At 35.2% G+C, this 14,967-nt stretch overlaps 1 protein-coding gene across 4 annotated transcripts in view; it reads right to left on the reverse strand.

Moving 5' to 3' along the window:
* The window catches only part of LOC149238578 (rhodanese-like domain-containing protein 14, chloroplastic), a 422,676-nt gene that overhangs the window by 301,788 nt on the left and 105,921 nt on the right, over positions 1-14,967 (reverse strand). The gene's annotated exons all lie outside the window — the stretch shown is intronic.

The raw sequence follows: 14,967 nt of genomic DNA on the forward strand, positions 1-14,967 counted from the left end.
TAATTATAATTGCATATAATTTCATTTGTAGCAGAATATACTTCTAAATTTTATGACTAAACAAATCAAATTAGACATATGTACATACCTGGTTTTTCTGATTTTTGAGTTGGTGTCAATCCTTGGATGATGTTGTTCTCCTCATACCAAACCAACCAAATTCCTCCCTGCCTGTCCGGGTTCAGTCTTTCCGGATCCCAAACCCAAAAGGCTTCGAAAGTGAAACCTTTTGGCCCCCGTGCCCAAAACCTCCAAGAACAGGGCTCAATTCTCATAGATCTATATCTGAGATCCGGAGCCCCAAAGCTCATTCATTATTTCTCCCAAAATTTCTCTCCCAGATTCTCCATTTTCTTCCTTCCCAAATTTCCATCCAGAAATTTCCATCTAGACGTCCTCCCCCTTCACTTCTCCTTTTAGATTTTTATATAGGAAAGGATCCTTCCCTCAAAAGAAATCCCACCCTTTTTTCCTCCAATCAATCTTGTCCTTATCCTTTTAATTCTCATTACTTCAGTGGGTCATCTTTATTTTAAATTACACGTATATTAAATCATATTCTTATTTGAATATATATATATATATATATATATATATATATATATATTAAATGGAATTTTGATTTTTATCATTTCAACCGACTTTGAGAAGAGGATTTTTTTAAGTACCTTAACATGACTTTCCAAAGGATAATTTAATTAACCTTGTGCCCTATTAATATTTATTTATTTATTATTTAATTAAAATGTTATTAATGAAATTAAATTAATATGTTATAAAACAAGGTATTAATTAATTCTTTTACTATTTAATTCATTTTCCATACATAGACACTTCATGTAATTAAATTGGTATGAATACTACCACAGTACTTTCAATAATAAATTCATTTTTCTTTTACTTGGGAATTTTCATAATAAGTTAATATGCATACTAGCGCAGTGCATGCAATGCATGCATATGTAGCTATCATATGCATGCCTCGTATACATGCTAATATTTTTATGTTACTTGTAAGTTGAAATGGGTCGTTACATACACCCCTCCTTCAAAACACTTCGTCCCGAAGTTAGAGTTTATATAGTATATCGGTAATTACTTTAGTGTTTAGTATAATCATGTAAGGATTGCGTTCCGCGATTGAATACTTATTTGTAATGAAAAGAATTTTAAAATTTGTTTTGAACATTCATGCTCTGCCCCAACAGAGTTCCCAAGCTATTCTATAATCATCCTATCCTTCCTAATCTCTTCCACTCCCATCCTATCCGTCCTCTACTGGATTATGCCATGGCATCGGCTATACCGATCTAACCATTCATAAACCTCAAGGGTGATAGCGTCGATTGTATCGACCTATTTTTCCAGTAGGCATCCGGCAGTCATCATCACACGTCTAGGGGAGCGTAACTCGCACAGTCCTCCCATGACTCCAGGTTTTGGAGGATAAACGGTGGGCAACACCTCCACCCCTCCTAGTAGGATCAAGATGAACACCCTATCATGGAACCTGATTGAGCCTCAATTGTTCTTGAAGGTTTTGTCATCACGTGATTGGTTTGGTATCGGGATTTAACCAGAGCTTGTATAGCGTATCAGGATGATGAAAACATCTGCAACATAAATACTTGTCCACACATCATAACATATGCATTGATATATTCATAATCAAATATATTCAAATAATCTTTTTCTAGTATTTTATATTTTGTTGATACCTATGGTATATATTTTAAGTTTATATGACATACTTGGCTATGTCTAGCTGATATACCTACAATTAACTTTCACATCAAAATAGTAAAGTGTGATCACTATTATTATATCCATTTTATCAATGATAAGAAATCTATGGTTTTTCATCAAAGTCACACATGCTCATAAGTAAGACATCATATGTAGAAATTTCATCCTAACATAATTCATGTGGGCATCCATGAATCAACAATACATGCAGATTTAAGTAACATACATAATAAACCATAATAATTTGAAATAACATACTCCTATGTATCTTTTCATAGCTATGGAAAATTTCAAAATGACAGTCTCGAGAATATGGCTAATAAAGTAAAGATAAAATAAAATTTAGTGTTTTTTTTTTTTTTTTTTTAAATCAAAACAAGTTAGGTTGATTTTGACAAGATGTCTATATAATTTATACAAAGTAGTAAGGAGTCATCTTTAAAAATTTATAGGACACTGGATGAGGTCTAAGTCTGATAGTTCCTTCAGTTGCATTTGCAATTATTGAAGTTCAGGAGCCGTCATTCTTATTACTATATATTTATATTATTATATTTTATACTTGTGATTTTATTACTCTTGTCCACTTAACCCCCTTTTTTTTTACTTGATGATTGCTTTCTTTTTCTTCATTTTCCTTTGACCTTGTTATTTATGATTCTCCTTATCTCTTCAATTACCATAGAGTATACATTAGTTTATTGTTTATTTATGCCCTCATTGCTTTTTATATTTACTTTAACTATTAAAGATATACTCTATATTCTTTTATATTTTGTAACATATTTATTTTCACTCTACTTTTATATATATAGTTCACTGGAAATCATAGTTATATGTCATACTATTATAAATTTGTTCCTTTCCTAATTTTCACTTTCATTTTTATTTGGGTTATTTATTATTCCACTATGTTTTATGCACACCCAGATTTAATATTGAAATTATGAAATATTCGTCTATAAATATATATATATATATATATATAATTTTCACTTTCATTTTTATTTGGTTATTTATGATTCCACTATGTTTTATGCACACCCAGATTTAATATTGAAATTATGAAATATTCGTCTATATATATATATATATATATATTTCATTCTCTGAAATCTCTCACATGTATGTTTCGTCTTTATAGAATGTAAAATAAAATAAATGACCTTTGTTAATCATTTATTTATCAAAAAGATTCATTTTAATCCTAAAGACTAAGAACCAAATCTATTCACCTTTTCTTTTATTTACTTTAATACTAATTGCTTATAATACATTGAAGTCACCTTATACTACTTTTACTTTCATTTCTACTTTATTGCTTTATAATATTTAAAATTAATTACTTAGTTACTTACTTACCATATTAAATTATTTTATTATTATTATTTTCTCGGCTACTTCTCACTCGTGGCTGAAAATCATTTAACTTATTGCAGCCACCTTGTAATATGTATGTTAAAATTCTGAAGGAGACTGTTGACGGGTTTACAATTTTTTTAATACTTTTACTTAGTTAAAGGATATCATTTAATTTTCTTCCACAACTACTCTCCCCAAATGTTGATCAATATGTGTTCCTTAAGTTATGAAGTTTTTCAAACGTCAACAATTTATTCTCAAACTTGTATATTATTTTACTTTTCTTTTACGAAACAGCTATTACAGCAGCATGACTTCGTGGATAGTCTGTAAAGTGGAGTCCGCTGAAAGACCAAGTAAACTAGTTTTAATTGTATTTATGGCATGGCTTAGATACTTCCAATGGAATCCTTGAAAACCTCAAATAAAAGACAAACTTTTCAATTTAATGGACTACTGACTATACACCTATCTGAACTAGTCTCCTCTCGTTGATGTTACACAACTGCCAAGTGGTACACCATGGTTTTGACTCATGATGATGAAATACATCATCATTTAAATATTCGTTGTCATTTTGTATTGGTCATCCAAGTAATATATAAGTAAATTAATTTAACAATAAATAGTAAATATTCTACGGAAAGTAATGTTAAAGTTATTTCTGCAATGACCTGGATTCCTCTTCCGCCAGAACAATGGTTTGACTCTCTTTAAATTGGAGAACTTTCTTTGGGAAATTATGCAAAAGTTCTTTTCAAAGTTTGGAATGCACTAAATGTATATGCGTCATCAACGTGCTAAACTTATGTGGGTCACTGCCACCAATCAGTAAAATTCTCACAAGTGCCCTCAATTCGATTGATGTGAATTCTCACAAGTGCCCTCAAATTCGATTGATGTGTGAATGTTATGAAATGAAATGTGGAGGGACTACGACCTTTCCACTTGGCCCTCCAAACGTCGCCTCACATGGCCGTTAAACCTTAAAAACCAAAGATTGTAACATACTGAAACCTTAGAACCTCATAACCCTACCGCATTTCCTTACAATTTCTCCTTCAAAAGACTAATATGCGATACCAGTTAAGGGTGGTCGAAGGAGTGGTTTTGTCCAAACAAAGTTGTAGCAAAGGTACATTCAAAGAAGAAAGATGGGGTCGCTCATACCAGAAACCACTAAGAAGCTGATTACGGCAGAAGGGCTCAAGGAGGTAGCCAAACAATCTCAGCGCATGATTCCAATACCTCGTCGGCTCAAGAAAGCAATTGAGAATTTTCTTAACGAACAGGAAAAGGAAGATATGAAAAAGGTGGTGTCAAAATTGTCTGACACCATGAATGAATTTAAGAATGTTAGTACTCAACTGAAATCTGCAGATAGATGTGAAGATTTCCGAGATATATTTGATGCAAATGAACATTCTAAGCGGTGGAAATTAAAGAGTTCTTATGAAGATGCAGGCCTTAGATACAAGGATGATGAGACACTTGCCTATGTAGCAACTCGAATGCCTGTTGTGTATTGTGCTGCCCATCGAGTCCTGAGAGAGGTTAAGCGACGACTACCAGATTTCTGTCCACGTCACAGTGCTCTAATTGCTCAAGTTGAGCATCAAAGTGCTCTGCCTTCTCTCACTTTTGCCTATTTGGGAACTCAAATCTTTCATTCTTGTTTCTTAGAGTTAACGGCTTTGAATTACATTGATACCAGCAGAATTGAGAAATAGAGGAGACCGAGAGGGAGCAAATTACAAAAGAGCTGTTGTCAACCACATTGTCAGGTCATTTGAAGTTCTCAACTATTTCTCAGTTTCAGAAAGTATCTTCAAAGCTCTTCGGAGTCTGTCTAGGTCATCTTCTGTCAAAGTATGCCTGTGGAAGAATATTCCCTTGTTTTTGTTATCTCCTGCTTTACAACTGCCAGCTAGAATATCCATAATCAGAGTTGCCAATTGAGACATTGAAGTCATGGGTTCAATGCCAGAACCTATCAACTCTCTGACCCTTTGGGATCACACTAATTTTAACATTTTTTTTGGGGTTGGCTAACGGGTTTAAGCTTTCCATTTTCTGTCAGGGTAATGGAAATGGTATCAAATTACTGATTTTTTTTTTTTTTGTGTTGGTTTTTCAGTGGGATATGAGGGTTTCCATGTTTATACATCCTTTTTTTTTCTTTATTGGTGTTGTCAGAGTGTGGATTTGACAGTCATTTTCAAGTTATGTTTGTATTACCTTCTGTCATTTTCTATTGCTGTTGGTTGCATGTCTACTTAGTTTGCTCTATATTTTCACATCCGTCTGTAGTGTTGTGCCGCAAGAAGGTGCCATTAAGCTAAAGTGGGATATCTTTATGTGTGGACTCATTTCCATTTATATATTTCTTTTTAAACGAGATCTATTATGTCCGTGAATGATTGCAACAAAATATTTATATATATTTGAACTATTATGATCTTTAGATTTCACCAACTTTCACCAATAATTTTCGTAGAGATTTTCCCTAAGAAATTTCTGTAGATGGATGCTAGTTTATCCGTTTCCAAAGGTGATGAAACTATAGCGTGATCAGGATCTATTTGCAAAGCTATCTGTATTGGGAAGGTAGGTTGAGTTCTAATTGACAAGTGAACGAGATGGTAGTTTTGAATATATTGAGTTTTTTTTTTTTTAATTGAGTTCATTCATATATAGAAGGGTTTTTTTTTCTTCTATTAAAATTATCTCCATAAACAAAAGGATTTACAAGTTCTGTGTGGGATACATATATAAACAAAACAAAAAATGCACAAAACTCTCTGAAATGCAGTCAATCCTCTGTCTCCTCGTATGCTTTAGCTTTTGACCTATATTGTCGTGATCTTGGTAATCCAGCATTTCTGTTTATGATATTCAATTCCTCCAATTCACCTTCGGCATTACTAACTGCAGGTAGATCAATTTCTGTTGCCTGACTAGCAGCAATACCAACAGGAATAATAGCAGGTTTATTAGCCTTTTCACTTGAAACCTCCTCTGTAGTCTGACAATTGACTGTGTCATCTGAATTCTCTCTCATTTTCTCAAAGCATGCTGCTTTTTTTTCTAGGAATATAAGTAACAGACTTCATTTGCTCCACAGAATTATCCAGTTGTGCGGATGCAAAGCCAGATGACTTTACCAGCTGAGAAAAATCTTTAAAAGCTTGCATGATCATTCTATCGTTGTCCTCATCTGACCAATACAATGTATAGTGTATGTATTTAGAGGGATTTTTAACATAGTCAGGGACTCCAACACAATCATTCTATACTAAATCTGAAGAACCGGGGTCTCTTATTGATGGTCTCTTTCTTGAGTTCACACCTTCAATGTCATCATGCTCAGTTTCCAACTGTCCAGCAGGATCCCCTTACTTCCAAGCTCAAATCTCACTCGTTTCTTGGGCTTCTAAAGCTATGAATTTTTGAACACTAATATATTTTCACTGTTTTAATTCAACAGGTTATTATGATGTTTGAACACTAACATGTTTTCACTGTTTTGATTCAACAGGTTATTATGATGTTTACATCGACTGGAAACTTCTTGTTGTGACAGACAACAAATAATTAAAATTTTGCTTATGACAGGCAACGAATAATTACAATTTTGTTTATGACAACTTCAGGATATAACAAATAACAAAGAAAGAAGCACTGAAGTTGACCCAAAGCAGAGATTTTTATTTATCATTATGGAAGATTCTTTGTTGATGGAATATGATTGGCTTCTTCGCTACTGTGGGGCTCGAATCTTATTTATATAGATGCCTAGATTCTTATGAATACAAACTACAGATAATAACAACTTCCTTTCTGAGAATTGGTATTAAGTAGCCTTTTCGCTTGCTTCAAGGTCTTAACTTAGAATTTTCAGTCATTTGTTTATGCACAAAACTATAAATGTTGGGATGACATTTTGGATACATATTTTCGGCTACTATATCTTTGTCTACAATTCAGACTTTATATATGTGATTGTAACAGATCTTCCATAGTTCGGTCTTGGTCTTTTGTGACTGTAGCTTCAAGTTGATCCTTTTAACTATGCTTACAATGCCTTCAATCAACTTGGCACTAGGTCCTTTACTTGCTAGCTGACTAGCACTCAAATGTCTCTTTATTCCTTGATGTGACTATCCACAGAAGATGCATAGACTTTTGAAGATTTCGGATTACTGAGGTGACACAATATTCTTAATTTGAAAGCTGATTTCAGACCTTAATATTTATGCCCAGAACTTCACTCCTTTTACTAAAGGATTCGACCTTGAATGGGCTATTAATCTAGCCTCTTGGTCCTATGTCTCTTTATTCCTTGATGTGACTATCCACAGAAAATGCATAGACTTTTGAAGATTTCGGATTACTGAGGTGACACAATATTCTTAATTTGAAAGCTGATTTCAGACCTTAATATTTATGCCCAGAACTTCACTCCTTTTACTAAAGGATTCGACCTTGAATGGGCTATTAATCTAGCCTCTTGGTCCTTTTAAGAACAGTACTTCTATACTCTTCAAATTACTTCACTGTCTTGCTCAGGCTGCGGCCTAATCACAGGGTTAATTTGTTTTGTAGTTATGGCCAGAATGTCAACTTCTCTGCCCAGTTGTGATCTTCTAACTGCCCTTGTGCCAAAAGTTGTAAATTTAACACTTAAATAGGAAAACTTTCTTATGTTTATTGGTTATAATTCCAACTATATGATGGTAGCCACTAAGGTCCCAAGTGTTTGAATTTAGCTCTGATACCATATGTAAGGCTTGTTATTGTAATTTACAAATATTTCTAACAGTATATACCTGTCTATTTAAATTCATTTCTAACATACTGTAATTATAATTGCATATAATTTCATTTCTAGCAGAATATATAGAATATATTTCTAAATTTTATGACTAAACAAATCAAATTAGACATATGTACATACCTGGTTTTTTCTGATTTCTGAGTTGGTGTCGATCCCTAGATGATGTTGTTCTCCTGATACCAAACCAACCAAATTCCTCCCTGCCTGTCTGGGATCAGTCTTTCTGGATCCCAAACCCAAAAGCTCATCGAGATAATTTTGAAAAACGTGCCTCTTGGCATGCTTCAGCCCCTTTACAGCTTGTGCATAGTGATTTATGTGGTCCACTTCAAGTTGTTTCATTCTCTAGCTACAAGTATTTCTTAACTTTCATTGATTATTTCTCCAGATGCACTTGGGTATACTTCTTAAAACTCAACAGTGAAGATTTAACATGTTCTTGGCCTTTAAGGCCTTTGTTGAGAAACAATTTGGACATCAAATTCTTCAGCTAAGATCTGATAATGGCAGAGAATATGTTAACAACAAATTCATCAACTTTTGCACTGAGCATGGAATTCAAATGCAACATACTGTTCCATTTACTCTACAACAAAATGGTGTAGCTGAAAGGAAGAATCGCACATTAAAGGAAATGGCTAATTGTATGCTTCAATCGAAAGGACTTAGTCCTAATTTTTGGGCAGAAGCAATTAACTGTGCAAATTACATAGTAAATTGCACTCCTACTAAGGTTTTAAAGAATATCGCTCCAAAAGAAGCCTGGAGCTCAATTAAACCATATGTAAGTCACTTTCGTGTTTTTGGAAGTGAAGCATAGGCCCATATTCCAGATGAAAAACATAAAGCTTTAGAACCTAAGAGTGAAAAATGTAGTTTTGTTGGATATTCTGAAGATGTCAAACGATATAAACTTCTTTCACCTAGATCCAAAGATGTTATCATTAGAAGAGATGTAAATTCTGTTGAAAATATATCAGCCTATGAGCCTAGTTCAGCAGATGTGCCACCTCTCTCTATCCCTTCTACTTCTGAAAATATTTCTTCTTCAGATGATGACAGCGAGGATGACAATCCTCCCCCACCTTCTCAGGATCCGCCTTCAGCTCCTCATCTTCCAAAATGGGTCTGTGCTACTCGGGATGCAACAGGTGCTCTTGCAGGTGATCCTACATATCAACGACGTACACGTTTTCAGTTTGATAGAGCCTCTTCTTTACTGGCTCAAGCTTTAGTGAATTATGATCCTGACACCTTTGCAGAAGCTTCAGGCCATCCAGATTGGGACGCAGCTATGAATGAAGAATATCGTTCATTATTGGCAAATGATACATGGGATCTTGTTCCTCTTCCAAAGGGAAGAAAACTTGTTAGATGTAAATGGGTTTACAGAACCAAGTTTGGACCAGATGGAAAAGTTGATAAACATAAAGCCCGTCTTGTTGCTAAGGGCTTTTCACAAGTTGAAGGCATTGACTATACTGAAACATTCTCCCCTGTTGCCAAAATGAACTCTATCGCCTTGTTCTTTCCCTTGCTGCCTCTTTCAAATGGGAAGTCCATCAGATGGACGTTAAATCTACCGTCTTGCATGGGGACTTGCAAAGAGAAATCTATATGGAACAACCTCTTGGCTTTATACAAACAGACTCCAGACTTGTATGTCGGCTTAAGAAAACCTTTTATGGTCTCAAGCAAGCCCCTCTGGCATGGTATGCCAAAATGGATAGCTTTCTTTTAGATACTGGCTTTTCTAGGTGTGATTCTAACAATATTGTCTACACCAAGAAAGTGGGTAAGTCTCTTATCATTCTTGTTCTTTATGTTGATGATCTTATCCTCACTAGTAGTGATCCCAACCTTATAAACCATGTGAAGTCCAGCGTTAAAAAGAAGTTTGAAATGACAGACTTAGGACATTATTTTCTTGGTCTTCATGTCTTACAATCCAAGGAAGGTATTTCCCTCTCCCAGTCCAAGTATTTCTATGATCTTCTATGCCACTTTCACATGGAAGACTGTAAGCTAGCCTCTTTTCCCTTTCAGTCTAGAGCCAAACTTTCGGTCACTTGTACTTCCCCTAAAGTTGATGCTACCTTATACCGCCAACTTGTAGGAAAAATTTTGTATCTGACCCATACCCGTCCTGACCTTTCCTTTGTTGTTGGCCTTATTGCTTGGTTTATGCAAAACCCAAACGAAAGTCATTGGAAAGCAGCTAAAAGAATACTTCGTTATGTTCGAGGTACAATTTAGTTTGGGATTCATTACAGTGCAAAATCATCTCCTCTATTGGTTGGTTTCACTGATTTTGATTGGGCTGGTGAGCTTGATGATCGGAAGTCTACCGCAAGTTATGTGTTCACTCTTGGTTCTGGACCTATTACATGGGCTTGTAAGAAACAATGTGACATTTCTCTTTCTTCAGCAGAAGCAGAGTATCATGGCGTTGTAGAAGCTAGTAAGGAAGCCCTGTGGCTTCGTTAGATCATGTCAGAGTTTGGCTTTCAGCAACATACTCTCACTACACTTTGGTGTGATATTCAAAATGCCATTCAACTCTGCAAAGATCCAGTCCAACATCAGTGTAGCAAACACATTGAACTACACATGCACTTCATCAGAGAGCTCATTCATGACCATGTTCTTGAAATGAAATATTGTTCAGCCGATGATCAAGTTGCAGACATCTTTACAAAGGTTCTCACAAAGGCTACGTTTACTAAACTTCGATTTATGGTTGCAGTTCAGGAAGTTGTTGCTAAGGGGGGATAGGCTCTAATGCCTCCTTCCTTCTCCTACTGTGTCATATTTGTACATCCTTCAATCCTATCCCAAGTTGTTCTTAAGGGAGGATGTTAGGAGATTCCGACAGAAAGGAAATAGTCAAGTATAACTTGGTCTAGTGTAGAGTTAGGTAAAGTGTGTTTCTTTACTATTTACTTTTGTAACTTACAATCCGACGATCATGATATGTTCTAGACATGAAGTGATCCAATGGTTCATTCTCTCCTCAGTATTACTAACACTTGATTCGTGGCTTAACACCCGATTGGTCCATGATCTCTATTTAAAGAGCATGGAGGGTCATTTGTAAAATGAACGTTCATGAGAGAAGCTTATGTAAATTTTCTTTCTTTTATTAATAAATTGCCTGAAGTGGCCGCGTTGGCTCAGGCCGTGGAATGTTTCCCTCTTTGTACATTTTAACCACGTTAAGAATACTGGTGTATTGATCTATGATCTATTTGTGAGCGGTGTCCTTCGATGTTCTATATGAGAAACTTACCTTGTAAATTCCTACATGGTATCAGAGCTATTTGAGGGCTGCATCCGTTTGTGATCTAAATCGGAAGTCAGTACAATTGCATCCGACTTTCGTTTCCTAGATCTATTGTTTCTAACAGCTTTCGGGCCGAGAGGACTGCTCTATTGTGTTAGGAGCATCTGTTCCAGTGAGGAACCCCTTTCGTTTCACGCGAAAAGGTTTCCGGTAGCCCTAGCTACGTCATTTTTAAGATCTGGAGGTATACAGTGTTTATTTGCAGTTTTATTTATTTATCTCTCTGTTTATCTCGATTTATTTATCTCTCTATTTTTTATTACCGGATCTATGCCTTTCATTTATGCGTATGCTCTTTGCCCCGCGACTTTGTGCGATTTGGGCAAATCAGGAACAGAAAGGAAGGATTTTCTCATGCGTATGCTCTTTTCCGCCGCGCCTTAGTGTGATTTCGGAAAATCAGAAACATAGAGAAAAATATTTAGTCTTCGGCGAAAGCTAACTTCAAACCATAAGGTTTGGTTTTTTTGTATGTCTGTGTTGGATTGTGTGGTTTTTCGTGGTTCATTCTAGACATGAAGTGATCTGATTGGTCCATGATCTCTATTTAAAGAGCATGGAGGGTCATTTCTAAGGTGACCATCCATGAAAGAAGCTTATGTAAATTTTCTTTCTTTTATTAATAAATTGCCTGAAATGGTCGCATTGGCTCAGGCCGTGGAATGTTTCTCTCTTTGAGGGTTTTAACCACGTCAAGAATATTGGTGTATTGATCTGTGATCTGTTTGTGAGCGGTGTCCTTTGGTGTTCTATCTAAGGAACTTACCCTGTAAATTCCTACATTAAAAGGAAATTAAAAGTGAAATTTGAATTTCCTTAAAAAGTAACTTTATTTCAACGGTGATGATTAAAATATCATTTGATCTTCATCAATGGTTGAGATTGCTTTGACGGGGATCTAGCCAACTAGCCATTGGAGAATTTTTCCATAAATTAGAGGCCTCTCTCTATTATTTGCATCCGATTCTTCAATCGTTTACTTGCTCTAAGAAAGCTCTTGTAATTTTTTCTGATTAATAAAACACAAAGACTTTGGGGTTTCAAACCGTGGTGTTCCTCTTTCAGATTTATCTGGTAATATTGTTCTTAATACTCTACTTCTTTTATTTGCATTTGTTGGTTAATAGCCTTTGAGGATGTGCACAGGTATCTTGCACAGATTTCTGGATTTTTAAAATATCATTTTGATTTGATAAAAGTAGCAGGTATCTCTATTTCTTGATGATTTTATGATTATTTTTTTATCTCTATTAATCTAACAATCAGATCTAAGTTTGCAGAAGTTATCATTCAGGATTTGGGCATTTGGGGAAATCCTCAGCTGGATCAACTAACTCTCAAACCACAAAATCTAAAGAGCCCATCGTTTTTAATTTCTGAAGTCATCTTACAAAACATTTTAATTGCAGGGTTTTTCTTGGGCATGTGCATCTTTATAATTTCAAATTTATTTCAAAATGTGCAAAATTTATTTAAATCTGGCTAATAGAGGGCTTTGATCTGGAGATCTGCTAGAACTGTAGAATATTATTGTAGATTTGTAAATATCAAAATTTTTAGTTTATTGGGGTTTTGTATATTTCATATTTTTGTATATACATGCTCTGGGGTTTTCTATCTTTTGTTTGTGCAGGGACGGTTCCAAGGATTGCAGGTGATTTTTGTAGATTCCGGAGATAGATCTAGGCCCCGGAGGGAATGTCCATTTTGTTTGCAAGTTAAAGAGAAATTTCAAGAAGATCGCAGGAAATTTTGTTTTAGGGCCTTGAGGCCATGCACTGGCCATCTCCAGCCTCCTTCTCGGCCTCCCTTTATTCATTTTCAACCTCCACCCACTGTCCATTCCAGCTACCTCCTCAGGCCTCTCATCTTTGCAGCCTTCTCTGCCATAACTTTCTCACTAAATTTTTCCTTAATTTTTCCTAAAAATTCCCAAAAATTTTAACAAGTTTTTTAACAATTTTTTCTCAAAAAAAATTTTGAGTTTGGCATTTGGAATTGGAGGATTTCTAGTGATTCGGGCAACATACCTCCAAGTGTCTTTAAGCCCCTAAGCGCTGACTGGTGCTCACGCTCTAACCTTTCCTCATTTCATTTTGAAAGTAAAGCTAATACTGGAATAGATTTGCAATTAGTTGGAGTTTAGCAACAAATTTAATTTACATTTTACTGTTGTACAATCAGAAATATAATTACTTTCATAAACTTTTGCATGCCATTTTCTGAATATTATTTCACTGTTGTTTAGTAATTTATTTTTGAGTTTTATATCAAATGCATCAGTAGATCAGAAATAGTTAAACTCAAAAAATTTATGAATTGTTAGTTATTAGTTTGTCATGTGAAGTTTATGTTGTTATACGTAGAAGAAATCTGAATTTTGCATGGTTGTAGGACTGCTAGTTTAGAATATATTGTTGGCATTAACATTTGATTCAAGAGCAGATTACTAGAATGATATTTCATTGATGCGATCAAAGTTTAAACACTTAGTTTAATTTCTAAAATACATTTGTTTTTACATACTCATGCAAGTAGGACTAATCTAGTTTTACTTATGCATCTAATGATCGTTAATTGAGTGCCTCATGCAAATGGATTTCTAAATTTAAAGAGTTTTATTTCCAGCGTTTTACATTTCAGTCCTATTGTACATTTCAGTAATTACTTGTGCAAATTTTACATTTTACATCATTGGTATAAGTTTTCGTTTTTACGTTAAGATCATCATTTTCCTGAGCCTTAAGTTAAATAACATTTAAAACATATTTCAGAAATAATTTTAGGCCCTCATTTAACTAAAATTAACCAAGTCCCTACATTTCACATAGCTTTAAGTTTTTCATTTGCACATGAGACAGTTGAGTTTTTCAGCAGCAGTTTCCCATCCTTTACTTGAGTTTATTTCCTTTGCAAAATAGTTGACTCCACAAAGCATTGGTATCATTTTCCTCAAATCAAATCGAATCCTTCGATATCTTGCACAATTCAAACAAGTATTGGCTGTTTAGCTGTGTCTCCCAAACTTGTTGGTTCCCAACTAGTTTTCATTCATCCCATTCCTATAGGGTCTACCCCCTTCAGTCAGATATAGGGAGATAGCTCAAACGGAGTGATTGGGGATCAATGGGACAAACCCCAATCTGAGTCGTCGTCGCGGTGCCTAGACATTTTGTGCGACGACAGACTCCTAGGGAAACCCTTTTCCAATTAGCTTGAGGGATTCAACTCTTCTTAGTGGTTAACACAGTGACTTTGCATTCATCAAAGCCACAGTCTCTGCAACGCCGGAGGCACTGGGTGGGTGGAACACAGGGAGAGGTATCACAAATCAGGCCACTGCCTACTTGCCGCTGGCCTCCATTTCACAACCTACTCTAAAGATTGTTTCTCAAAAAAGATAAGGGAGAGGTTCAACTTAGACTAAGCATTTATATAAAATTAACCATCGTCTTTGCATCACACATAGATTCTAGGATTTGCACATCATATAGGTTAGTCAATCATTCAAGCAGCGGATGTCCATCCAGTTACTTGGTTTCAATTTATAAAAAGAAAGAATTGTGACTCCATAAGACACTGGTCTCATACTTGAAATCTACTTTAATCATTAATCTTGCTAAAATTCTATTGAGTAGCTAGGCCACTCATCCGTGTCTCCCACGCAAATTGGTTCCCA

This window comes from Pinus tabuliformis, chromosome 8 (genome assembly GCF_031772625.1).
Source record: "Pinus tabuliformis cultivar Carrire ecotype Pingquan chromosome 8, CPIR1, whole genome shotgun sequence".
NCBI classification, from domain to species: domain Eukaryota; kingdom Viridiplantae; phylum Streptophyta; class Pinopsida; order Pinales; family Pinaceae; genus Pinus; species Pinus tabuliformis.